General features: G+C 46.3%; 1 long non-coding RNA gene across 4 annotated transcripts in view; it reads right to left on the reverse strand.

The window, feature by feature from the left end:
- Positions 1 to 27,994, reverse strand: part of LOC123851098 (uncharacterized) — a 62,786-nt gene that overhangs the window by 28,948 nt on the left and 5,844 nt on the right. Inside the window, exons 2-3 of one of the 4 annotated variants that reach the window (XR_008506866.2) lie at positions 20,546 to 20,669; positions 10,475 to 20,169 (exon numbers count right to left, since the gene is read on the reverse strand). This is a non-coding gene — a long non-coding RNA (uncharacterized LOC123851098). Of the gene's footprint in view, positions 1 to 10,474; positions 20,285 to 20,545; positions 20,670 to 27,994 lie in introns of those variants that run through there. The other 3 variants (XR_006792486.3, XR_006792484.3, XR_006792485.3) reach the window with 3 other exon arrangements.

Genomic DNA, 27,994 nt, shown 5'->3' on the forward strand with positions numbered 1-27,994 from the left:
TAGAATTAATTTGTGAATGATGTGAGGTAGGGGTCAAGATTTATTTTGTCCCTTTGGCTATTCAATTGCCCTGGAAAAGAATGTCATTTCCTTTCCCCACTGTTTGCAGGTCTCACCTTTGTCATCAATTAGGTGAACATACATGCATTGATTTACATTTCCTTGATGGCTAATGATGTTCAGTATCTTTTCATGTGCTTATTGGCCATTGTATATCTTCTTTGGAGAAATGTTTATTCAGATTTATTTGCTCATTTAAGAATTTTGGGTTACTTGTCATATTATTATTGACATCTTTATACATCCTAGATACAACCCTTTATCAAATATATTAGTTGCAAAAATTTTCTCTAATTATATCATTGTCTTTTTACTTTCTTGGTTATGTTCTTTGAGGCACATAAATTTGAAATTTTGAAGAAGTATTATTTTTATATTTTTTTCTCTCTTTTTTTAAAAGATTTTATTTATTTTTTGACAGAAAGAGAGAGACAGTAAGAAAGGGAACATGAGCAGGGGGAATGGGAGAGGGAGAAGCAGGCTTCCTGCCAAGCAGGGAGCCCGATGCAGGGCTCGATCCCAGGACCCTGGGATCATGACCTGAGCCAAAGGCAGATGCTTAACGACTGAGCCACCCAGGCACCCCATATTTTTTTCTCTTGTTGCTTGTGTTTTTAATGTCATATCTAATTCAAGGTCAAAAAGATTTACACCTGTGTTTTTTTCTCAGAGCCTTATAGTTTTAGCTCTGATATGTAGGTCTTTGATCCATTTTGAGTTACTTTGTATATGGTATGTATGGTCCAACTTGATTCTTTTCCAGGCGGATATCCAGTTGTCCCAACACAGTTATCTGAAAAGATTATTGTTTTCCCATTGAGTTGCTTTGGCACCCTTTTTGAAAATCAATTGACATTAAACGTGAGAATTTATTTCTGGTCTCTTAATTCTATTCCATTGATCTATATGTCTGTCCTTGTGCCAATACCACACTGTCTTGACTACTGTATCTTTGTAGTAAGTTTTAAAAATGAGAAGTGTGAGACCTCCAACATTGTTCTTTTTCAAGATTATATTGGCTATTCTGGGTACAGTTGATTTTGGTATATTACCTTTGCATCCCTCATCCTTGATAAATTCATTTAATTCTGATGGTTTGTTCAAAGATTCCTTTGGATTTTCTACATACATAAATATGTTACCTACAAATAATAGCACTTTCATTGTTTCCTTTCTACTTGGTCAGTTTTGATAGATTCTAATTTCTCTGTAACACTGCCTAGTTTTTCTTTTTACTTCTTTAAACATAGTAAACATATTGGTTTTATATTATGCAGCTAATCATTCTGTATCTGTTTGTTGGGGGGTATAATTCTGCAGTTTGTTGTTTCTTCTGACTCTAATTGATGGTGACTTTATCTCTAAAATATGCTCTGATTTGTTTATTTTGTCTCATATTTCTTGAAGCTTTATCTTTGGGGATGTTTTGACGTGTGGGGTTAGCTTTTGTTCCTCTCAGGAGGATTTGTATTTCTTCTGTCAGTTGCCTACAGGATACTATCAAACTGGTACAAAATTTACATTGAATTTTTAGCTTTGAGTTTGGAGTTACATAAGAAATATAAATTTCAGCCCCTAAAATATGTGTAAGCAGGCTTATGATTAAGAATTAGCAAAGGAGGGGCGCCTGGGTGGTGCAGTTGTTTAAGTGTCCAACTCCTGGTTTTGGCTCAGGTCATGATCTCAAGGTTGTGAGATCGAACCCTGCGTCAGGCTCCCCACTCAGCGCAGACTCTGCTTGAGATTCTCTCTCCCTCTGTCCCTCCCGCTCATGCTCTCTCTCTCTCTCTCTCATAAATAAATAAATAAATAAATAAATAAATAAATAAATAAATAAATAAATAAATATTTTTAAAAAGAATTAGCAAAGGAGATCTTTTTTTCTATTTCATTTAGAGCCAAGTCTTAGAACTTTGAGGTTTGGAGCTTTTTTTCTAGTTCACCTATTGAGAGTGTTACTTTTCAGAGTAAAAGAGAGAGTTACTTTTCAGAGCTTGAGGAAAGTGTCACTAACCTTACCTCCTATCCCACAGAAGACCCGGAGTTTGGCTCATGTTCCCAGTACACAAGACCTATCAAAACCCAGCTCTAGGCCCCTAAGGATTGGCAGATATCTTCAGGGTAAATCCTGACTTCAGCATTTGCTTCTCTGTATTCGGGCTTTCTCATCTTGGGCCTCTGAAGATTTCTCTTACTTTCCACTACTTTAACCCTACATTTAAAAAGATGTTTTAAGAAATATTATATCTAGCATTTCTGAGTATTCTGCATTGGCAGGGCTTCTCTGGCATCTCTGCTGGGAATAATCACTTCTGGAGGGCTGCCTGCTGACGAATTCAGCTCCAAGCTGACCTGAAATATCCAAACCTATCAGGTGACCAGAGCTGAACAAACAGGCCTATTTCATAACAGATTTCTTCCTTTATAAGATAGTTGTGGTTGACCATAAAATTTGTTCCCCTCTGTTACAATTCATACAGAGGATTTGATAGTGATCAGTTGCTCTCAACTGTAGGTGATTTTGTACCTTCCTGCCCCCCAGGGGACATCTGGCAATATCTGAAGACATTTTTAGTTGTCATAATTGAGAAGGGGGTGCAAATTGCATGTGGTGGGTGGAGGCCAGGGATGCTGCTAAATGTCCTACAATGCAAAGGACAACCCCCCCACAACAAAGAATTATCCAGCCCAAAATGTCAAAAGTGCTAAGGTGGAAACTCTGGACAATAATTACTATCTCTTTTTTTGAAAAAAAAAAAAAAAAAAAAAAAAAAAGATTTATTTATTTATTAGAGAGAGAGAGAGAGAGAGTGGGGGGAGGGGCAGATGGAGAAGGAGAGAATCTCAAGCAGACTCCCCACTGAGCATGGAGCCCACAGGGGGGCTGCATCTCACAACCTTGAGATCATGACCTGAGCCGAAACCAAGAGTTGACCACTTAACTGACTGAGCCACCCAGGCACCTCATAATTATTATTTCTTTTAAAAATCTTTCTACAGGAGTCTCGAGTGTGACTGCTACTTGTTTCTTCTAACGCTTCTGGTTTAGGTACAATTTTGAAAATGTTTACTTGTCAAAAATTAACGTAAGAGAATGAACATTGCTACCATCTACCGAACACCTTTTCCGCGTCAAGCCCAGTGCTAAACAGGTTAACATTCCTTTCCTCATTTTCTCCAGAACTCTAGCGCTTCAGATCAAAGGTGGACGTGAAGCTTTCAGAGCAAGTGATAGGTATGCTGCAAATAAAGTATGCAATACAAAGCAGAAACAATTTAGATAGAGAGTCTAGGCATGACAATACAGAACATTTCAAAGTTGGACTTTAGTCAGCTCAGCATACCCCAGTGTGATTGATAATGGCCACAATAACATTTCCTCTGACTTTCAGAAAAGCTGGACGTGCAAACACAAGCCTGTTGTTCACCTTCCAGCATTGTGATTCAGGCTGCAGATAAGAAGCATTCCTAGGATCACTCCCGGGCCTCCATTACCTGTCTCAGCCCTATGATGCCTTCCCTGCAGGGCTCCACTTTCAGGGAAGAGGGAATAGAATAAAACAACTTGCAAACTTGCTCAGCAGCATCAAGCCCACTTGACTAGTTCGAGAGAAAAAACAAAGATAATAAAAATCCTCACAAATACAGGGCCATTTGACTTGAGGAGTCGCCCAGTATTGCTCGGGGATCGGGACAGTAGATAGGAATGGGACAGCAGCTGTAAAGCAGGAATGGAATAGGGGTTTTATCTGGATCAGGAAGTACAGAGTGGAATGCCGACAATGATTCTGACACAGTGTCTTAAGCCAATGGGAAAGAGTACAGTTATCAGCCAGTGATAATTGCTCCATGCCATGTTTGCTATGTCTGCTCTCATGTCTTGCTTTCATTTGAGAAAGGCATGATTAATCAGGAAAGGTTATCAGCTGTCTCAATAATGTCATTTAGATGGGGCTAGGAGAGGGGTCATCCTACCACTGAGCAGCACATACTGTAGGAAGGGTACAAATCTAGCTGAGTATTGGCCCGTGTCGTCCTTATTTCACGTTGTCCCAGACCATTTGCTACTTTCTCAACTTTCCTGTTCTTCATCTGGTCAGCGTGGTAGACCAGCTCCTGATTCTCTCAAGAGCCCTCTTTGGCTTTTCCAAACTCTTTGATGTGCATGCCTCAGCGCCTTGGATGTTGCCCTTTGGAAGTCACTCTGGCAGTGAGCTCCCAGTCCTGTGCTTGGGACCGAGAGTACATGACACAGTTAGTGTCCCTAATCCTACCTTGGGACAAATCAAATGCTGGTACTTCCGATTGTCTTTTATCAGCTGGAGAAGCTTATGTTGTATATTTTCAAGATTTCAGGCAAAAAAAAAAAATCTAGATAAGAGATGACATGATAGGTGATTTAGGAAAGGATACTCTGGGGGGCACAGTCTCCCCTGACCTTGCTGTGGCTTGAGACAGTCCTTAGGCCAGGTTCCTCCTTCAGGCTGTCAGATAAAATACAGTACACCTAGTAGAGGTTTAAATTCAGATAAACTAAGAATAATTTTTTAAAAGTACAATCATGGCCCATATAAGTAAATCCTATTTCTGAGTGCAGCCAACACTGGGTCCCCAAGCCAGCTCTGTGAGCAACCCGCAGGCAGACAGGGCTCAGCAGGGGTCAGCTTGCACCTCTCCTTTGCACTGCCCCCCCAGACCAGCTCCCCACCTGGCCGGGATGTGTGTGTCAGCGAGCCACCTGGTCCTGTGCCCCAGCCCCACTGCAGGGGATGCTGCAAGAAGGAGCGCTGCCTCCCAGGTTTTGTGCTGGAAGCCTCTTCAAGGCTCTTGGGCCAGAATGTCTTCAAGTCTGGACCGGTCTGAAAGTGCTGCCTGGCAGCCAGAGAGTGCCCAGTAGCCACCACCTACACGGGCCTGGACATTACCCCAAAGGTGTTGCCAAACAAGATCTGACCTAGGATATCAGAATGGGCAGGACCTGGGGGCCGTCGGGCCCTGAACAGGATCACCCACAGTGGCCCTGGAGTCTAGAGGGAAGGAGAGGGATCCTCCCTCCTCCCCTAACCCCCTGACCACTCAGAAGGAACCCTGAGATGGGGTCAGGGCAGGGCCAGGCTGACTGTTCTTATTCTGCAAGTCTCCTGTGTTGACTAAGCCCCAGTGGGCCCTTCTCCCAGGGACAGTCCCTAACCCTGCCCACCCTTCTCATGGGGACCCTCCTTCTGCCACAGGGCTTCCTTGTCTGCCACCATGGCTGCTGACTCGACTTCACTTTACTATGTGCACCCTTTACCTATGCACCTAGTGCATAGATCTTGGCTTCTAATACCATCTTCCAATGAAAGGAAGCAGGGCTCCTTGGAGGAGAGATTGATTCTAGGATTGGAGCGGGGAAGACGCAAGATGAAGCTGGAGTACCCAGAGTATGCCAGAAAGTAAAGAAATGCTTTAAAAAGAAAGCCACACATGCATAATACAGACCCACCTTGATGGGAATATGTCTCAGAGCCTCTGGAGCCAACTCAAAGAGTTCCCAATGGCCCAAAGCAGAACAAATTATTTTGAGCAATAGAAGAATTAAAGTAACATGGGATTATAACTCAAAGGAGGCAATGACTATCAATGACTATCAATGGTAAAACTAAACAATTGAATAAATAAATAAATGGAGGACAAGAGACAAATCCCCCATGCAGAAGAGCCCTACAGTTAATGTAGACAGTTTATCCTCAAGGAGGTAGAGCATTCAGTAAAAACTGAAGGAATCTGAATAAAGCATGGATTTTGGTTAATATAATGCATCAGTATTGGTTCATGAATCGTGACAAGTATACCGTGCTAATGTCAAATGTTAATACTAGGGGGAAACTGGGAATCTTATGTACATAAGATGTACGGGAACACTGTACTACCTTTTCAAGTTTCTGTAAAACTATTCTAAAATTAAGTTTATTTTAAAAAAAGACCAAAGACCTAGCTTTATCAAACTTCTGATTATGAAAACAGATAATAATGTAGATTCAAGCAATGCAGAAAATATAGACAAAAGTAGCAATCACTTGAGCTCTCCGCTTTCCCTTAGCATATTAGTAATTCCTTCCAGACTGTGCCTCGTGTCCACAGATATGAATGGGAACAATTTTATATAATCAGTTCCTATGTGAATGGCTATTTTTACCATGTGCTCCCCCCCACCCCGCCTTTCCATGCCAAAACACAGCTATATCATTCTCTGAATTGTTTTATGATATTCTATTATGTTATAATTTACATAAGCAAGCTTGTGTACCATTTAAGCTTGGTTTTTTCCCTCCCTTTTCTCTTGTGAACACCACCACATTCACATGCAAACATTCTTGAACTCTTTCTTAATTATTTACATAAGATAAATTCCTGAACCTAGAATTGGTGGTTATAAGAGATACACATTTACTATTGTAGCAGAGAATGCCAGAAACCCTACAGCAGGGTCTATTTAGTCTATTTCTTTGCTACCATCAGCAGTAGATGACGGTGCCTGATTCTTTATCTCCTGCCCCAACATTGGGTGTTGTCATTCTTTTTAACATTTGTCAATCTGATCATTGAAGATAGTGGCTGATTTTGATCCTCTCTTGTTGGCCCATCTTTCAAGCTTCTGTTCCTATATTTCTGCCCCTAAAATTATTGTACCTACTCCATATTCTAACTTCTACCTAGACCTTGGGCCCAATGGGTAAGCCCCTACCACTAGAAACAGATCATGGAGGTCAGAATCCGTATATTTCAAAATTTCTTTTCCCTTTCCAGGGCCTAACGTAGTCTGAAAAGGTACAGGATAGCCAAAAAAATGCATGTTGAAATAAATGGTCCTTGGTCAACATCTGCATGAAAGAAAAGAGCCCGTGTAGTTGGGAATGGAGTGTTCAGCAGCTTTGGAATGCACAGCTGAGACCCTTCACTTGGGAAGTGCTCAGCACCCTTCCAGAAGAAGGGGCAGCCAGAGTGGCCATGTTTCTGGGGGGAACCCACCCCTTGTGACACAACTGATTGGAGCAGAGGGAAGAACAGATCCAAGCTGAGCCAATTCGACTCTCTCAGGCATTTACAGTAAGAGACACAGAAACCACTGCAGTTTTGTGGGCCACTGGACTTGTAAGACCCTGGAGAGCTGAAGCTGGTTTTGGTAACATGGTAACCCGAAGCAATGGGTTATTTCGAAGCAGGAGATATCAAAAGCCAGCAGGAAAAGCTAAGAGAAACAAAGATGAAGAAAGATAGGAGGGAAGAATTGGAAGAAGGGAGTGGGGGAAGCCCTGCCTTCCTCCATCAGGTCCCAGGAGCCCTGGCTTTCACAGCTGTGTTCCCAGAGGTTGCCTTATATCCTTAGATAAATTCTCCTTTTACTAACCCATCCTTGACCAAGACTATGAAATAATGGCTCAAGGCCAACTCTTTCTGCCTATTTTTCACTATTCCCAAGCAACCTTCTGATGACTAACCACATTCCCTTGACACCACAATATAGGGACACATACCCATAAGTGTGTATTTACCTATTACTAATGTGTGATTAGCAAGTAGTTATTGAGTAACAACTATGAGCCTGGCACTAGGCGGGGAGCCTTGTAGATACCAGAAAAACAGAAGACAGAATTCACCACCCCAAGGGGCTTAAGGCGGGAGATAAAACTAACATAGGAAAGAATCCCACACCCATGTATCAGTCCAGCAGGGTAGGAACTGTGCCAACACTATTGTTCTTTGAGGAGACTGCTGAGATCAGAGAGTGACATGTCCCAGACATAGGTGGGGGGAGTGCTGGAAAGCTGCTGTGTCCGGGACACCCTTAAAGAGAAGACGTTGGTTGTAGTTGTCACACATCCAGCCCCACACAGCCATGTCTCGGCAACTTGGCAACCTCCCGGGTGGCTGATGAGCCCTGAGGGCCAGAGTGCGTGTGTGTGCATGGTGGTGAGTGCGTGCCCGGGAAGCAGAGACTGCTGTCCTGTTGGGCTTGGCACAGGGGTATGGCTGCAGGGGGATGGAGTCAGGCTTACCAGGCCATGTAGGATGGAGGAGTCAGAAGAGCTGATCTCTTCCAGGCCCCAGACTTTCCAGGCGAGAAGCCTCTGTTTCATTTTCTGTAAAAAGGAGGACATTCTGCCCCGTACACCGGGTACGTTTTAAGTCTTCAACAAAGCAAATGTGTGGACATGACATTGCAATTTTCATTTATTTTTCATTTTTTAACGATTTATTTTTATTTTTTTAAGTAAGCCCTACATCCAACATGGGGCTTGAACTTACAATCCCGAGTTCACGGGTCACACGCTCCACCGACAGAGCCAGCCAGGCGCCCCCTACATTGCAATTTTTAAAATGCTATTTGAGAGAGAACTGTGGTTATCCTGGTGATTAAGATGCCAGATTTCATTTTTATTTGATATTGAGCCTTTCTTTTAAGGGTAACAGCTGGTTGACCCACTGTAATTATAGCCTGCTGCGTATTCTGGAACCGCTCCTGACTTGCTAGAGGGGTTTAGGAGCTCAATCAGGGTTGATGTGAATGAACACATCACACAGCAAGTAGTTCGCGGCTACCTGCAATATCTGTCTCCCTCCTCCTTCAGAGGTGAGTGCTACAATGATTCTACTGCAGTAGAGAAGGCCATATGACTTTTCCAAGGTCACACAACTAGGAGTGGTAGAGCCAAGATTCATTCCAGGCAGCCTTACCCCAGAGCCCGTGATCTTGCCTTACTCACTCTGCTGCCTTTGGAAACCTGTCAGCTGAGGGGCTTCTCTCCCCTTCTCCCTTCTGCTCTAAGCATCCAATAGGAGACATTCCTTTTCACTCTGAATGAACCAGTTTCTCCCTTGCCTCTGGGTCTTGGCACACGCTGTTCCTTTTTCTAAGATAACTTCTTTCCCATCCTTCTTTACTTGAACACCTTATTGTTAGAGTCTCAGCTTAGAACACAGGGCCCTTGGGCAAGCACTTCCTGAATCCTCCGAGTCTGAGTCAGTGTCCCCACTCTACACTCTTGCTGCACTTCCTCTGTGGTGAGATGGGCCACTCTATCGGAATTGCCTTCTGACTTCTCTGTCTGCCCGTGAGCACCCTGTTAGCAGGGAGCTCTGTGTGCTAGGTGGTAATCTTGCTCACTGCCCTATCCTGAGGGTCAGCACTGCGTCTGGCACATAGGGCCTCTGTACATCCTTGGTGGAGAACGAATTTATGAACGGCTGCTCAGTACCACATGGGTGTGTGGATGTGCTTTTCCGAGTGCCTGCGGTAGGAAAGGGCTGTGCCCAGCATTCTGCATGAGACTCAGAAGACAGTGGCCAGGAGAAAAGAATGAAGGCGACTCTCCTTCAGCCAATCCCTTGCAGTGCACTGTACGTGACCGTCCCAGGGGGCTGAGTGAACAGGAGACCGGCTGGGACCACCTGGCAACTGACAGCACCCAGTGATGCCCCCCGCTGGAGAGGGCTCCCTGCCTCTGAAGAGTGGGAAGGGAAGCGCATTCCAAAGACAATTTGACAAAGAGGGAGAAGGGGCTCTCAGCTTCCCTTGCATTGTGTGTGTGTGTTTTCCAGTATAGCTCTGTGTTTAAAAAGCTTGTCTAGTTGAAAAAGTGGGGAAAAGGCATGGCCTGGTTCAGTCCCAGGCCACATCAAACAAAGCCAGACCTTCAGCACAAGGGAGATATTTGCCTTTCCTGGCAGGGACAGCAGCGTGGGGATTAGAAAGGATTTTGGTCAAGGCAGAGTCCTAACGAACATCCTGTTCTAGGAGTCCTGAGGCCCTGGAGAGATTAGAGGAGAAGCTACAAAAGCCTTGTCCAAGGTCACAGCACTGTTCCCTCTGGTTGAATGTCAGCAGGTTCCTACGTGGATGTACTTACTGGCCAGGACAGGTTATTGGAAGGGCAAAGTCTCACTGCAGGCATGCTGACCCCTAGCCCGAGCTCCTACCACCCCCGCGACCAGAATTCTCCAACTCTGAGGTATCTTCAGAAAATCATGTTTCCCCTTGGGCCGGAGAGGTGCTCTATCTGACCCATACGTCACAGGCTCTTCAGACCCAAGGTCGGAGGGCTTGGACAAGCCCTGCTCCTCAGCAACGGAGCATCATGGGACCTTGACATAAAAGCCACCCCTCATGATGTTTGGAGTTTACTGAGCAGAACCTGAGATCCACTTGCAAAATTATTTTAAGAACCTAATTGGACGGGCCTCATACTCCATTTTCAGAAATTGTTTTTCATAAATGATTAAGTGATGATACAAAGTGAAAATGTGGCCAGTTGGCTGTTGACCCCATGTTGCCAACCACCTTTTCAGCTCTAAGGTCACCAATGTCCCCATTAATGTCTAGAACATGGATCTCCTAAGTTTTCTCTTAGAAGACTTGAGGAAATAGCCTGGCTTTTTAAAAAGTATTTTTTATTGAGGTATAATTTATATACAATGAAATGCTTAAATCTAACAATGGAGTTTGATGAGTTTTAACAACTAGATATATACACAATAGAACTACCACATCAATGAAGATATAAAACATTCTATCACCTAGAAAGTTCCTTATTGCCCCGTTCCAATCCATTCCACCTGTTCTGACTTCTATCATCATTGGTTGGTTTGCTCTTTTCCAGAGTGTCTGGGAGGACTCAGTGTTTGTGTCCTTCAAAATTCATGTTAAAACTTTAACCCCTGATGTCAGAGTATTAGGAGGTGGGGACTTCAGGAAGTGAAACCCTCATGAGTGGGATTAGTGCTCTTATAAAATGAATCCTAGAGAGATGCACACCCCTGTGTCCTGTGTGTATGTGCCTTTCCGAGAGCCTGGGCTATGAAGGTGCAAGAAGATGGCCGTCTCTGAATCAGGATACAGGCTCTCACCAGACATGGAATCTGCTGGCGCTTAAATCTTGGGCTTCCCAGCCTCCAGTACTGTGAGAAATAAATTTCTGTTGTTGTAAGTCACCCAGTCTATAGTATTCTGCTAGAGCAGCCTGGACTGACTAAAACAGTGTTATAATACTGGAATTATGCAGTATAGTCTTCCGTGTCTGGTTTCCTTCACACGGCATAATATCTGTGAGATTCATCTGTGTTGTCACATATTTTGGTTGTCCTTCCTTTTTATTGCAGAAGAGTTTTCCGTTGTATGTATATTCCACAGTCTGTTTATCCACTCAGCTGTTGATAGACATTTGAGTTCTCCCCGTTTTTGTCTATTAAGAATAAAGCTGCTGGGGCACCTGGGTGGCTCAGTCGATTAAGCCTCTGACACTTGGTTTCAGCTCAGGTCATGATCTCAGAGTCATGGGATTGAGCCTGGCGTCGGGCAGTCTGCTTGAGATTCTCTCTCCCACTCCCTCTGCCCCTCCCCACCTCAAATCAATCAATCAATCAATCAATCAATCAATCTTTGTTTTTTTAAAGAATAAAGCTGCTATGAACACTGATGTACAAATCTTTGTGGAGGGGTGGGTAGAAGTTTCATTTGCTGGAGTAAGAATGCCCAGGAGTAGAATTCCTGGGTTATAAGATAAGTGAATGTTTAACTTCATAAGGCACTTGTGGCTTGTTTTCTGTCACCTTCTTGAAAGGAGGGATGTTTAGAAATCAGCCTGCAAAGACCACAATGAAACAATCTCCATGGGGAGAAAAGGTGGTGACAGAGAGACAACAGCTCTTAGTGAAGAAAGCCGTTTTAACCAGCTCCTCATCCAACCAGCTTCTGCATAGTTTTCATAATTGGTGCTAACTCTGGGCTGTACCCAAGAAAATGCTTATTCACATTACTAATGGAAGCAGACTAAGCAGACTGGCAATATTGGAGTGCCCAGAAGGTTCTTTACACCAAAATGTTGACCAAACCTTTCAGGATTTTGCTTTAAGCTCAATCAATTGCAATTTTGCAGGGACATTTATTGAGAATGTCAACTATGGAAAGGTCACCCTTTGAAAAGCTAATCTGAGTTCTGAATTTTCACTGTTGGAGCCTCTGTCTTACCCCAGGAAAGATAAACAGACTTTTCTGTGAATTGAGGGCCTGGCTATGTGGGTCTTTGCTCTCTGCCAGATGTATCATCAGGCCCTATTGTGCAGGAAAGCAGCATGAGAAAGTTGTCTTTGGGAGACTGAACAGGAGAAAGGGGTCTGAAGTCAGCTGGACCCCTGGGAACGGGAGCAAAGGGGTCTGACCGCAGCCTGTTGCACATGAAGGAGACCTGAGCCTCTTGGAAGGCCTGATTCTCTTGGCAGAACCTCAAAGGAAGTGGCTACAGGGTAGCTGGTGAGCCAGGAACTAGGAACTGTGGTCTAGAAAGCTTATGTGAGAGGCTGAGCTAGCACAGTCCCCCACCTGAAAGTGGGGCCCTCAGGAGCAGGAAGCTAGAGCAGAAGTTGGTCGTTGTAAGAAAAGCAGCATCAGGGCGCCTGGGTGGCTCAGTCATTAAGCGTCTGCCTTCGGCTCAGGTTGTGATCCCAGGGTCCTGGGATCGAGCCCTGCATTGGGCTCCCTGCTCGGTGGGAAGCCTTCTTCTCCCTCTCCCTCTCCCACTCCCCTTGCTTGTGTTCCCTCTCTCCCTGTGTCTCTCTCTGTCAAATAAATAAAATCTTTAAAAAAAAGAAAGAAAGAAAGAAAGAAAGAAAAGCATGGGCTCCTGGGAAGCCCTGGGGGACCAAAACCCACCCATCCTGCATGTCTAGGCATTTCTTGTCCTCAGTCATAGGACGTGCCATTGTTCACCAGGCTTCAGATCCTTCCGGCAGTAGAATTTTACAGTCACACCCTTTGCCATGTGACTTTGCAGCCCTTCCCATTAGCACGAGCATCCTACCTCTTGCCACTGAGGTCAACATAACCATGTGACTGGCTTTGTGGTCAGTGGAGTGTGGGCAGGAATGACCCAAGAGGCCCCAAGGGGCATCATGTGTCTCTGCTCAGCTTCCTCAGCTCCTGCTATTTGACATGAAAAGAACACACCCTCGTAGTGCTGGTCCAAGGAAAGTATGGAGCCAGGTAGATGTGAATTTTATAGTATGTGAACTATATCTCAATAAACTGTTAAAAAAAAGGAACCACCTGTTAACTGTTTTTACCACCGTGAGGCAAGTACTAGTGTTCTCCCCTTCATCACCACACAGGAAGCGAAGGCTCAGAGAGCTTAGGTGGCCCTCCCAGTTCATTCACCTCATCAGTGTTTGACACAAGACTGGGACTTAGGTCCTGACACCAGCACCCATGGGGTCCACACCATCTTTCCAGTGTGTTTGCACCCCTCCACACACACACCTTAAGGCCACGGGGAAACTGGACTCGAGGACTATTTAGACAACCTTCAGTTATGGGTCATGGCTGTTTTCAGCTCTTCTTTCTAGCCCCTTCTCTCCTGGCGCCCTCCTCCCTCCACTCACCCTCCCTCATCTGCTGATGAGGCTGGCTGTTCAGGGTCCCTCCCTGCTCTGTTTTATCAGCTTTCTTGCCAAGAACATAAAAAGATATTTGACTCATGCAAACCAACATTTAACACAATTGCAAGTGGTTTTTCTCACGTTGCCAGGTGCCCTGACTCCCAAAAGCTCCTGCCCCCTCCTCCCAACTTAGGGTGATTGGAGACATGGAGCATCTTCCTTTAGGGCTCTGTCATCAGGGGGGTGCTTTCAATGGACAGAAACACATTTCTATGGGATGTCTCCCTTGAACCGGCGATTTTGATGAGTGCTTAAATGCCCTCTTCTTTAAGCTTCCCAGCAACCCATAGAATATGTGTGTGGATGGGCACATTTCATAGAGAAGGAGACCGAAGCTCAGAGAGGTAAGGGAACCTATCCAAGTTCTGGCAGATAGTGAGCGACCACACCAGGGTTCCGTCCCAGGTCTCCTAATTCCAAGCCCAATATTCTTTTTCTTATTTACGTACATGTGTTTTTTCCTCAGGATCCCCCATGGAGTCTACCACATGCCTGGTGCAAAGGAGGAGTTCAAGAAGGGAATGAAAAAGAAATCAACAAAAGCCAACCGATGTCGGTTTGCTCAAAGGCCTTTTTTCCTTAAGAAAAATGTATGAGGCAGTTCTCAACCCCAGCACGTCTGTGTGTGACAGAAAGACTCCTCCTGGGGTTTTCATCTGCTAAAGGAGAAGAGCACCAACTGCCCTGAGTTGGCGTAGTTTGATCATAAAGTGGGCAGAAGGAGGATGGAGTGGGGGGTGGGGGGAGGAGTAGAAAAGCTGGAGAGGTGTTGCTTCATCTTCTTAGAGGCAATCAGAGCCATCTGGACACCTGCCGAAGAGATGGAGGGCAAGCGTCCTGAGAGAGGAGTCCCTTGGGAGTGAGGGAAGTGGATTGAATGATAAGGAAACACAATCTACAGAAGGAAAGGGAACACTGGAAAGGCCGGCAAGATGTAGAAACTTTCTTGCGAAACTAACATCATATAATGTCATTTACAATACTTCTCCCCCCTTTCAAAATGAATTGCAGGTAGCTGGGCCCTGGGCCCTCTGCCGCACCATTGTCACTGCTGGCCCTGGGGCCACGGAAGCCACAGGCCACTGGGTGCCCTAGCGGTCAGCCCCACCAGAAGGGATTCTGATTACATTGTTCAGTCTGGATTTAAAAGTCTCAGGGGAGGATCTGATTGGCTGTCTTTAGTTCATATGTCCATGCTTCTGCTGCCAGAGGTCAAGGGGAGTTTTCCACCATCCCAGCATCCAGAGGGGGACCCTCTTGCAAGAGCAGATGCCCCACAATCAGGAAGCAGCTGCACATGCTGCACAATTATGACAAAAACATGTCTCCTCTAATTGAGACAATGATACCTACTTCTCAGAGTTGCTGGGAGTATTGAGTAAGATCATTTGATTATTCTACCATCATATATCGAGTTATCGATAGTATTCCCAGCACTGTGCTAGGTGTTGGGTAGTGTCTCTAAGTTCTGCCATATACTAAGAATTCGATAAGTGATAACCATGTTAAGAAGCTATGACATGGAGCGGAGGGGGAGAGAATGATGCTTAGGAGGGTTCTCAGCTAAACACTTGATTGAGATCTGACCTCTGCGCTTCCTGGAAGCCAAGAGAAATAGTGTAATGACAATAACCATAAATAGCTGATTTCTTGGATACTTTCTATGTACCAGGCACTGTGCTAAACATCACACATGTATTATCTCACACTTAATCTTCATGACAACTCTATAAGGTAGATATTATTATTATTACTCTGATTTTACAGATTATGAGAAAAGGTTCAGCATGGTTAAGTAACTAGGTCAATATCAATCAATGAGTTAATGGTGGCACCAGAATTTGACCCATATCCTTTTGACCCCAGAGCCCAAACTACGAATCACTGCTCTATAATCCTCTCTAGCACCAAATGTCTGGGACAGATTACTGAGGGGCTGCCAGCTTCCATCGCCATGGACGAAGGCTTTGCAAGGCTCCCGAGGTCAACCTGTTAAAGCTCCCATCTTTTTTCACATTTTTGTTCACCGGGCTGGTTTGCATTTTATGCAACTGATTTAAAATTTCCCTTTCTTTTTCCTCACCTGGGAATAGTGGCAGAAGTAAATGAGAAGTAAGTGAGAAGGTGCTGAGGATGGATGGGGAGGGAGCAAAACCATTTACCCAGTCATGGTAGATTTGCCATGGCAGAGAGCCTGGCAGGAGATGGGCCTTTAATCATTAGTTTCCCATTAAATCTTGGAACCAGACCCTCCCTGGCATAATGCTGAGGAAGACAAGGGTGATTTTATGTTCAAAAATGTTGAGACTGGAAGGGATCTTAGAACCTTCTAGTCCAGATGTTTTCCAACAGTTTTAAAGCAATGGAATCATACTTTAAAGGAAATCTTCACAAAAGCCCAGATTCTAAGAATAGATCAAACAAGAGCTATTCTGGCCAAAGGGAAGCTGGGGACCCAGAGCAGTTTGAGAATCACCGAGTCCAACCCCTGTGTTATGGGAGAGGAAACCTACCTGAAAGTGAGAGTGACTTGTCCAAGGTCACACAGCCATTTAGTGGCTTGGCCAGCCCCTGGCTCCAGCCCCCAGCCCGAATGCGGCACTTGTCTGTGAGAGCATGGTGCCCTAGCTCCTTCCAGCTCAGCACCTCCCCGTCTTGGGACTCCTCCCTCAGCCTCATGCACGTCAAACAGAAGGAGCTGTTTCCCTCAAAATGCTAGAAACCATTGGGGCCCGAGTAGTACCTCTCTGAGGCCCTGTTGCAGAGGGACACAGAACAGGGAGAGGGGGTCCCTCCCGCACTGCCAGAGGCAGCTGTGCACCGTTGGCATGAGGACAGCTCTGCTTTTTAATAGGATGCCGTAGGATCATTGGTGATGTCCCTGGGGAGGGGGGTGGTTCTGAGGATGTGTATCCAGCGGAAACAGCAGTGATGTCTGTGTGGTCAGGGTCTCAACAGGAAGCAAATGGCCTCTCAACAGGGCCATCTGATGAGAGTTGAGAAGGACCATTTACAACGCTGTGGGCAGTGTAGAGGGAAACCCACAACGGGTGGTGAAGCTTTTACCTCCAGCCCACCAGGGGACTCGTGAGGGAGTGGTTAGCATATGGGCCACCCGATAAGAGCTGTAGCCTTTCTTTTTTTTTTTTAAGAATTTATTTGAGAGACAGAGAGCGTGTGCACACAAGCAAGGGGAGGGACAGAGGGAGAAGCAGACTCACCACTGAGCAGGGAGCCCCACATGGGGCTTGATCGCAGGACCCTGAGATCATGACCTGAGCCAAAGGCAGCAAAAGCAGCAGCTTAACCCACTGAGCCACCCAGGCGCCCCAACTGCGCCAGCTGTAGACTTTCTTAGGAGAATCAGCCAACTCCCTGCAGGGAGGGAGCAGGGAATAAATACCCTGACCTCACGCTCCTCCAACCCCTGCCTCCAGTGCCTACCATGCGCTGAACCTGACCCGAAGCCAGGACAAAACAGCCTGGATGATACAACTCATCCAAACAGGCAAGCAGAATATATCCAAAATGGTGTCACCCCGGGGAAGCAGCAGTGTCCAGCAGACCTCAGAAAGAGCAGACCAGACTTGTTCATGAGCAAACCTGAGCCACCCAGGCACCCCCAGAAATTCCCATGGGCACGGGCCCTTTGCAGGGCTGGATGTAGGGAAGAAGCTGAGAAGTAAGGTCATGAACACAACCTCATTTGTACCTATCAGGCCTGGGGAAACTCGCATAGTCCATTACGTCTGAGGTTGGCTGTGGAGGAGAAGGCCCTGAATGCAAGGGCAGGTGAAGTCCGGAAAGCGTCACTTGGCCCTCTGTGACCTCTTCGTCCCCAGCACCCGGCTGTGTGGGCAGGACTGCAATGCAGTTCTGAAGCTAACTGCCCTGAGTTAGTGCATGCTACACGGGTGAAGGACGGTCTCCAGCGACACTGCCCTGGCTTCACATGCCAGACACAAGTTCAGGGGTCCCCAGGCCACCCATGCTTTGACCAACCGGCTATAGATTTGGGGGTTCCCACTCCCCCCGTGAGCATGTTTACTGGCATAATGCACAGAACTCAGAAAGGTGCTAGACTTACAACTTTGGTTTTATTGTAAGGGTTATAGATCAGGACCAGCCAAATGAAGAGGCCCATAGGGAAAAGTCTGGGAGGGTCTCGAAGTCAGGGTGACGAGTTGGCTGTGACAGGTCAGGTGGGTGGACAGCTCTCTCCAGATGCATCAACATCAGTTAGCCCATGAATGTACATGCAGTGATGTTTCTCAGGAAAGGATTTTATGAGGAGACAGCGGCACTAACATTTTGGAAGTAGGAAAGCAAACAGATGAGGAATAACGGACCAGGCAGACTTTTGAGCCCGATTCCAAGCCTGACTTGGAGAAAGCTAGGATGAACATTTCATACCACAGGCTCCTCAAAAGGAGAAAGTGGGAGCCCCAGGAGCTTAGGACCAGAGGTCAGGGCGTCAGACAGTCTGACTCAGACGCGTGGGGTTAAGTGCAGAGAGCTGGGAGAAGTGTGGTTTGAGGGGTAAACTTAAATATGTGAATATGTAAATATATGCTTATATATGTAAATTACTTTGAACACACTGCAAGCAGTGTTTGCCCTTGGGAAGCAGTCTCTATGTCCCTTGAGGCAGGCTCCGACTCCTTCCGGCTGGGTGCCTGCTCCTGTCTTGCCCCAGCAGAAGTCTGCGGTTTTCCTCCCCTGAGAGGGTAAGAGTGGGTCTCGGGATGGGGGCCTCTAAGTGCGGGGTACAGCATGGAAAACAGAAGGATCAAGGACTGATGTCATTGATTTTTAAACTTAAGGACTCCCGGCCCTTCTTGCCACTTGGGGCTTAAACACACACGCAGCCTGACCCCACTCTCCAGGCAAGAGCCTGGAAGATTTCTCTCTGGGGAGTCTGAGCAGCCCAAGAGGAAAAATCTAAAGACACGGCCAGCAGCTTGGGTCCCGTGGTAAACAGCTGGCCCAGATCCCCTACCATATGAGCGTGCTCCATCCATGCTCCCTTGGTTGAGGAAGTGCCACTCAGATGGGCTGGGGAGCTGGGGCAGGGGGCACTGTGAGGGGTAAATTAAAGAACTTTGGGTGGAAGGAATGGTATAACAAATGTACAGAGACAGGCTATGGAGAGGTTTTTAAGAGAGGCGTGAGGAGGGCACTGGGCCAGGGAGCAGGGCAGGCAGGAGTAAGGGAAAAGTAGATGAGGTCCAAAAGGCTGGCTGGGCCTAGCAGGTGCCTGAGAGAGCACGGAGGCCAGCAGGGACAATGGGCCAATATCTGGGGTCAAACGCCTCTTTCTGGGGCTCTATACCCTGAACAGGCTGTGCCAACCCGGGGAAACGGTGTGGCCAGCCCAGGTCTGTACCAGCAGCTTCCCTGGGGACTAGGGGGAGGACAGCCTCCAAGGCCAGTCTTAGAGGATGGCAGTTAATTTGGTAGATAGTGAGGAACCTGAGGAGAGTTGGGAAACAGGAGGGTGACATCTAGAATTGAGTTAGACTGATGGAAGAATGAATTTATGAGCCAGACTCTGGGAGAGGCAATGGGGGGCTTTGCCAAAGTCAATGGGGAAAGTCTCAGATGTAGCTGGGTCCGTATTCATGGGAGGAGGAGGAGATGGGGGCCTAGAGAACAGAAATTGCTGGAGAAGGAGTGGAGGCCTTTGGATGGGAGACAAGAATGTGGACGGAATGCAGGAGGAAGTGTTGAGCAAGAGAGAAAGCAGCCACCGACCTATCCAAATGCAGACAAATACCTGCACCAGGACAGGGGCCTTCAAACGTTAGGAAATTTTTGGTAGTCTTCTCTCCCTTCACCAGCGTAACACAGGAATTCAGGGAAAGAATTCTTTCCCTTTCCCAATGCTGTGGTGTGTTCGGCTGAGAACAGTCTCATGGACGCATCAGCTGGGTACCAAGCAAGTGTGACCAATGAAGGACCTTTGTGAAGTTGGGTTCACCAGCAAATGTTTGTCCTTGGACATTCTTCTCCCCTCAGCCTTCTGCACAAAGACTTCCCTGACGTAGATACCAATGTCCATCCTTTCATGAGGAGAGATGATGATGCCAGCAGAGTATCCAGTGAAGGAAGCAGGACCTCCTGCTGGGAGGATGCTCTTTGCCAGCATGCCTGTGAACCTCGAATTTATTCCCTACTCTTTCCTCTGAATGCAGGCATGGAACATCTTGGTTATAAGTGCAAATAACTGTCTGGAAGGAGAAACTAAAAGTTCATTATTAACCATTCACACTTTGGTTCACTTAGCAGGGCCCCGAGGAAGGAAGAGTTTCCAGGACAAATAATAATAAATGCTAATCACATTTGGAGTAAATGAAAGATTTTCACACTCATTATCTTGATCCTCAAAGTAACACTGAGGGCCTTACAGGATTATTATCTCCCTCTTACAGCTGAGGGAATCAAGACCCAGAGAGGTTAAGGGACTTGCCCAAGAATACACAGTAGTTGTTGTTGGCAGAAGTGAGACTCACACCCAGGGCGCCCGATGTCCAGTTTGGGGTCCTTTCCTCAGCGTGCATGGTGGGGAGGGGGCTGTGACGGCCCAGGTGTGGGGCAGTATCCCAGGGTAAGGTGCAGTGGGGAGGGTATCCAGAGGACCTGAGAGAGAACAAGAGCTAGGGAGCTCCTCTGGGTACACTGCCACTAGCTGGGTTGGAAGCCATGGTCAGGATCCCCTAAATTCTATCCATTGTCAAGGCCTCTTCCCTCAGCTCTGGGTGAGACAGAATAAAGAGAAGAGAATAGTGAGCAGTAAGCCCCAGGCCACCCATTAATCCCAAACCCAGTGCTCCATCCTAATTCTTTGCTCCCCTGGGGGGAGCCTGCCCTGGAGAGCCAACCTCCAGCTTTCCCAAGAGGTAAGATCACCATGTAAGGTCTTGGCCCCTTTGGAGAACCCTGTCCTGACAGCATGCAACCACCCTAGCTCACAGTTCAAGGTCCCTGAAGTGCTCAGAGCTGGGAATTGACTTACCTGTGGGTGAGCCCATCATCAGTGGTAAACATGGAGGCCCTTGTTGGTATAGTTGCTGGATGCTCTCTACAACAGACTTGCCTCCCAAGCTCAGGCCCCGGACAGATGCTCACAAGAACTATGTCTGCAAGAAAAAGGACAGGGTCATAACTCTGCATTCAAATGCCTAGATCCCAGATAAGCTGCCTCCTGAGGCCAAAGCTACCTTTCCTCAAGGAAGATCCATGCACATCCCTTCCCCCATGGGAGATCCATGCACAGAGGAAAAACCCAAGAGAAGGGACAATTTATAATTCACAGGAGCTTTAACTTGACCTCAGACACTGGTGATCAAGAAGCCCTCCTTTATGTCCAAAGTCCAAGTGCTCTTTGGAGCTGGGCGCCTTCCGGCATTCAAAGAGCACTCTGAGCCCCGCCCCCCTCTGTTCCCTCTCATGCACACGGTGCCTGCACACTCACTCCACAATGTGTGGTCCGATGCTGCTCATCTGAGGACCTCAGCTGGAGGACCCATAACCCATAATGAAACTAGATGACCATTTCCTCACCCTTTTCCAGCAGGGGAAGAATAAGAAACTGGGGGAGGCACCCCTGATTCCACCCTCAACTCAGACCACACCCTCAACGTACCATTTTAAAATAAGTAATCACTACAAATTAGTAGGGTAGGAATTCATCTGTGACCTCTTAGAACATCTTTCATGCTTTAATGTTCTTAATGGCTTAATGAATGCAATTTAATTCAACATAGCACTGCGAAGGGTTTGGGCCAGGTTCGGGGCTGGGTTCTGGTCATTCCAAGGGGTTCAGCATGATCGTTCAGAGAAGGGACTGCGGTGTCGTCAAGGAAAAACACACACACAACTCGTTACCACTTGGGCCAGTGCTAAGGTAGAGCTATGGGAGAATAGGGGAGGCAATGATTATTTCTGGACAGAGGGAAAAGTTTACACAGCAGGCTCATAGAGGAAGAGATGTTTGGGTCAGGCCTTTGGGCCTTTTCTGGGAAGGATTCATGATCAAAGGAGAGAAGCGAAATGCAGGTATGTCTGAACAAAGGTATGGGCGCTGGGAGGGCTGATGCATGCCGTATGTCAGTATTAGGTTAGGGGAGGGAAAAAATAAGGGAGCTGAGATCCAGTTTGGTCTGGGGCACAGTTAAAAAAAAGAAAATTAGGGAGCGCCTGGGTGGCTCAGTCAGTTAAGCCGCTGCCTTCGGCTCAGGTCATGATCCTGGGGTCCTGGGATCGAGCCCCGCATCGGGCTCCCTGCTCAGCGGGAAGCCTGCTTCTCCCTCTCCCTCTGCCTGCCTCTCTGCCTACTTGTTCTCTCTCTCTCTCTGTCAAATAAATGAATAAAATCTTAAAAAAAAGAAAATTAGGACGGGGAAGAGAGGGTAAGAGAGAGAGGATTAGAAAGAGGACTTGCAATATTGAACACCTGAACACTGTGAGCAGAACTGACCAGTTTCTCCCCTGAGGAGCAGCATCCACTGTGAAAAACCCATTGAACCAAGGAGATCATTCCCAGCTCCGGCACTCATGGCGCCAGCGGCGGGGGGGAGCTTGGATTCATGAGCTCCCTCCTGGGTCTCAGCTAGCGCCTGTACAGAACAAGGAATGCATGCCCACCATTGATGGTACTTGATACCACGTCCCTCCTAGCAGGAAACAGATGGCCTCATGAAAGGGGAAGTTGAAGAAGGCTGAGTAAGGGATTGTTTATAAAGGGATGGGCACAAAAGGGAGCCAAGAAATGGTAAAATGCCAGGGAACTGCAACATCTGGAGAGGCAAGGAGATAACACTATTCACTGTAGAGACGGCTGCCCGGCCAGACCTGTAGACTCTGATAGAGAATGGAGCCAACCACCAGCTGGGGTAGGGAGACATGCCCTGATTTCTAGGCCCCGTTCAGTGCCTCTCAGCTGAACACAAGCAAAGGCAGAGGGCAAGGGAGCCGATGGAGGCAATGTGTGGAGGTCAGCTTCCAGACAGAACAGGGGAAGCAATGGACCAGAAGGAGGCAACAGAGAATATCTCACACAGGTAGCAGACTGAAACGTATCTGAATAGTTATATGTTTGTTTTAATGTATAATAAAAGCAATGTAGCCACCCATCAAAGCTATGAGTTCATAGCTGTTATTTCTTAGGATAAGGCAAGAGTGGATCTTTATTTTATTTTAATTAATTTATTTGAGAGAAAGAGAGCGTGCACAAGCAGGGGGAGAGGCAGAGGGAGAGGGACAAGCAGACTCCCCACTGAGCGGGGAACCCTGAGATCATGACCTGAGTGGAAGTCAGATGCTTAACCGACTGAGTCATCCAGGCGCCCCAAGAGTGGATCTTTGAACGTTAAAAGTTAGACAGTTGAAAGAAAAATATGAAGTGATAGTCCACGTGGTACAAGCATACAGCAAAAATCACAAAGACCGCCTTCGTAGAACTGAAGTTTGGGAAATTCTGGGCTGGGTGATAGAGAGGATTGCTTCCATTTCTGACTCTTTTTGAGTTTTTAAGTGTCTACGTGTAGCTATACCGAGTACAAGGAAAATGCTGGGAACTGTCACAGGGTATTTTCAGATCATTTTAGTTCAGTAAAATGTTATAATCATGAGTAATTATGGTGAGATGAACCCAGGACTCCCCATCATTCCACTACTCTCTTAAGATTGCTCTTTGCCTTCTTGAAGGTTTAAAAACCAACCCTAAGCCACCAACAGACACGAGCAAGAACATTCACAGCAGCACTCTTTGTTATAGTCTCTGACTTGAAACAACCCAAATGTCCATCAAGGGGATTTTATAAATTGGGGTATTTCCATACTATGCAATAATGGAAATGAACAAAGTAAAGCTTCATGCAGCAACATAGATGCAACTCCCAAACTCGATGTGAGCGAAAGGAACCAGACACAGAGTCCACACTGCAGGATTTCTTTTACGTAAAATTCGAAAGCAGGCTGAAAAAATCTAAGGGCTGGCAGTCACAAGAGTGACTGCCATCACAGGAGGAAGGTGAGGGTGGTGACCAGAAGGAGCCACAGGGCAGGCTTTGGGAAGGTAGGCAATGTTCTGTTTTTTGACCAGTTTTTGACATGGTCTGTTCATTTAGAGATAATTCATTGAGATTTGCATTGATGATTTTGGAATTTTTGGTAGGTCTCTTACCCTTCATTAAAAAAATCATTATTTTAAGTGTATATAAAGTGGAAAAGCTATGATTTTTCCTTGTTGACTCTAGGAAAATGATCACAAAGGATGAGTGCCCCTCTGGGATAAGCAGAGGTGGTGACATGTTTCTGGTGATCCAAGGCTTGGTCACTTCTCCCATTTCTACCAACTCCCCTCTCCCACCTCCCTCAACTTCCATTGCTGGTAGAGCTCCTGCCATCTACAAACATTTCACAGGTGTCCACGGGATTGGCACAATAGTGCCAATTGTTTTCTAAATCTGCTTGTGTCTGGTTGACCAGATGACTGACATTAGCCACTGTTGGAGTTTCCCTTCTTCTCCCAGGTGATGGTAGAAGAGCTCTAGACTTTATATGGTACCAGGAAAGTAGGTTAGGGTCCTCCTCTGTTTTTTGGTTACCACTTACCTCTATGTCTGGTACTGGACATCTGCTGTTTCCAGGGCCCATGGAGAGGCCCTCATCACACACAGGCCAGCCATGGTCTCCACCACAAGACCTCCAGCTTCCTGCCCAGTTGTGGCCTTTAGTGGTCAGCACTTGGCCATCTTCAGGCATTCCTATAGAAGGTTCTTTACCTCCAAGGGCATTTTAGGGGAATTGGGCATAGGTCTCACCTTCTTTTTTTTTTTTTAGGATTTTACTTATTTATTTGACAGAGAGAGAATGAGAGAGAGAGCACATGAGAGTGGGGAGGGTCAGAGGGAGAAGCAGACTCCCTGCCGAGCAGGGAGCCCGATGCGGGACTTGATCCAGGGACTCCAGGATCATGACCTGAGCCGAAGGCAGTCACTTAACCAACTGAGCCACCCAGGTGCCCCTAGGTCTCACCTTCTTTAGGAGGCCATCCACTAGACGTTGGGCAAGGGAAACCCAAATCCCTAGGGTAGAGCAACCCTGAGGGGCTGAAGGGAGGAGACAATACCCCTAATTCTTTGAGGACCAGACTTAGAGGAGGGAGAAGAAGGGAGCTAATTTCTCACCGGGTTGTCTGCCCTACCCTCTGACAGCCAGGCAGTGTGCTCTATCCTGTGGTGTGTTCAAAGAAGATAAGATGCCCACCTGTAAGGACTTAACAGCCTTGTTGATAATATGAGAGCATCGTTGAGTAAAGAAATGAAACCAAACCTGACCAGTCAAGATAAGTTTTGAAGAGGCAGCAGAGCCGGGAATAGCCTTGCAAGCCGACCTTGCACACTCCACCAAATCAGTGTTTCCACATCATCACTTTTATTAGTCCAGATGTCACAAGCCCTCAGGCCCTCCACGTTGAAGTTTTGTTTCACCATACATGTTCATTCGTGATGCAATTTTCTCAAAAAATTGAATTTGTGACTCTATTTTAAACTGAGAAAACCCAAAATGACCAAAACCTCAGGTTATAGCCTCTCTGGAAAACCAAAGATCTGGCAACACAGGGTGCTTAACTGTCACATGGCAGCAGTTGGCAAGACCTGAGCAGTGACTGTCCCCTTAGATAGGGCTTTCCAGCTGCGGAGTCCCCTCCTATCATCCCCACTTCCTATTGTCTCATGCCCAGCCTCCCTCACTGGGTCCTGCTCCCAGGCATCTTATCTTTTAATAATAATAATAATAATAATAATAATAATAATAATAATAATAATAATAAAACTCAGTATCTTCCTCCTGCCAGGAGAATAAAGTCCAAACACCTTTGGCTGGTAAACCATTCAAATTCTGGTCCCAATCTAATCTCCCATTGCTCCCCTACACGTTTTTCTCCCAATCTTAGGGTGCTCATGAATGATTTCCATGGTGTCGTGCATTCAGCTGGTTGTTTTCTCAGAATCAAGTTTCACTTTTTAACTCTTTCACTTGTGCCTTTGATTCATATTCTACTTCTGACATCTCAGACCTTCCAAGATCATCTTTCTCTCTAACGTACATCCCTTGCAAGTTCCATTACTTAGGGTATGTCCATCAATTTTTGTTGTCAGAAAATACTTTTATTTTGCCCTTGATTTTGCAAGATGACTTGCTTATCTATTTATTATTAATTTATTTATAAAGATTTATTTATTTTAGAGAGTGAGAGAGAGGACAGAGGGTGTGAGTGAGCATGAGCAGGGGGAGGGAGAGGGAGAGAGAGAATCTCAAGCAGATTCCTGCCTGAGTGCGGAGCCTGACTGGGGAACATGGGGCTGGATCCCAGGGCCCTGAGAACCTACGACCATTTTAAAAGGTTTTTGATCACAAAACGGGTATGAATTCCAGCCCCAAACTTGCATAAGAACAGGCTTTTGATTAGAAATTCTCAGGGGCAACTTTTTTCTTTTGGCTCCATTCTGAACTAGAATCGGATATCTTGGGGCACCTGGGTGGCTCAGCTGGTTAAGTGTCTGCCTTTGGCTCAGGTCATGATCTCAGGGTCCTGGGATGGAGCCCCGCATCTAGCTCCTTGTTCAGTGGGGAGTCTGCTTCTCGGTATCCCTCTGCCGCTACCCCTTCTTGGCACACACTCTCTCTCAAATAAATAAATAAAATAAAAATAAAATAGGATATCTTAAGGCAAGTAATGGTCTATGGCATGTATGCCACTGTTTCCCTTGGGGAGCAAGATCTGACAATATCCACTATAGTTTCTATCTTTTGAAGGTTCTGGGTATTCATAAGGATTTCCAGTCTACTCTCATATCCCATTTCAGTCTAAGTTTGTCCTCTATCTTTGTAGCCCATTTGGCCAGAATTAACAGGGGCTCAACGGCAAAGTCTGGCTCCTGCTCACTTCTCCGGGTTCACACTTGCCTCTGAGGGATTTCCTCCCATTCTTGCCAGCTCAGCCTTGCTGTGTGTTTAATAGGGTTTTAATAGTTTCCCCAGGATCTTAGGGATTTTTGACTTGGCGGATTTCTCCAGAATCTACTCTTCCATGTTTGTTGGAAACATGGCACTAACTTTTCTATCGTTTTCCCGCAGTCTCCCAGAATCCTTGCTCACCCTGTATCCTCCTCCTAGATTGATCTTCCTCATCTTCTCTATTTGCTAAATCTTACGGTGGTAGGCAGAATTCTAAGATGGTGCCCCAAATCTCTAGCCTCTGGTGGATGCACATTTTCTCCCAGTTATTCACTCGAACACTAACCTAATGCTGCTGTGAAGAGATTTTGCAGGTGTAATTAATGTCCTAAATCAGTTGATCTTAAAATAAGGATATTATCTGGGTGAGTGGGTCTGATTTAATCACATGAGGTTTTTAAAAATAGAAAGTTTTGTCCGATTGGTAGTAGAAGAAAAAGTCACATAGCTGTGCTCTGGCTAGCCTGGAAGAAAGCAACCATCTATGTGGTGAACTTTCTATGGGGCCACACGGCAAGAACTCCTGGGCAGCCCCTAGGAGCTGAGGGTAGTCCTTGGCCGACAGCTCGCAAAACAACCGCGAGGACTTCAGTCCTGTAATAGCAAGGAAATAAATTCTGCCAAAAGCCAGTGAGCTTGAGTGAGCACCCTGAGCCCACTTGAGAACCATAGCCCTGGCTGACACCTTGATTTCCGCCGTCACATGAGACCCTGGGCAGAGAATTCGGTTACACTGGACCTGGACTCAAACTGTGAGACTGTAGATTTGTGCTGTTTTAATCTGCTAAATTTGTGGTGATTTTTGACATAGCAATAGAAAATGAATACAGCCCGAACTAATATACCTACCAATATACCCACCCCATCCTTCAAAGCTGGACTCAATTGTCATTGAGCAGCTCTGAGGCAGTTCCAGCCCTGTCTCCACCTCCCCAAGCCCCATGCCATGCTCATGACTCTTTGTGAATAGTCCTTCTGTTATATCTCATTGTGTTACTGGTTTCGCTTGTTCATTTGTTTTAAAGTGGTTTTCTCTTCAGTTAGACCATTTGACCTTTCGAGAAAGGACTGTGCCTTAGGTGAACGCTGGTGTCTGATGGCCCAAGTTCCAATCCGGGCTCTGCTACTTCTTAGCCATGTGACCTTTGGCAGTTTACTGCATGTCCCTAAGTTTCTCAAGCCTCAACTTCCTTAGATAAGATACAGGGATAAGAAGACCCACCGCAAAGTGGGGTTTGAAGATAAAATGAAATAGTTTTTGTACAGCATTTCCTGGCTTACCTGACACACAATAGGCCCTCGGTAAATGTTTGTGCAATGAATATATGGGTGAAGGAAGGATGGAAAGAGGGCCTGCAGATGTGCCTGAATATGGGGCTTGCAACTTCTAAAAGGATTCAGTCTGTGTGGAACAGTTTCCTCAATCCAAGTTGCCCTC

The sequence above is a fragment of the Mirounga angustirostris genome, unplaced genomic scaffold (assembly GCF_029215605.1).
Source record: "Mirounga angustirostris isolate CCGP_5_RB_7025 unplaced genomic scaffold, mMirAng1.0.hap1 SCAF_10, whole genome shotgun sequence".
NCBI lineage: Eukaryota > Metazoa > Chordata > Mammalia > Carnivora > Phocidae > Mirounga > Mirounga angustirostris.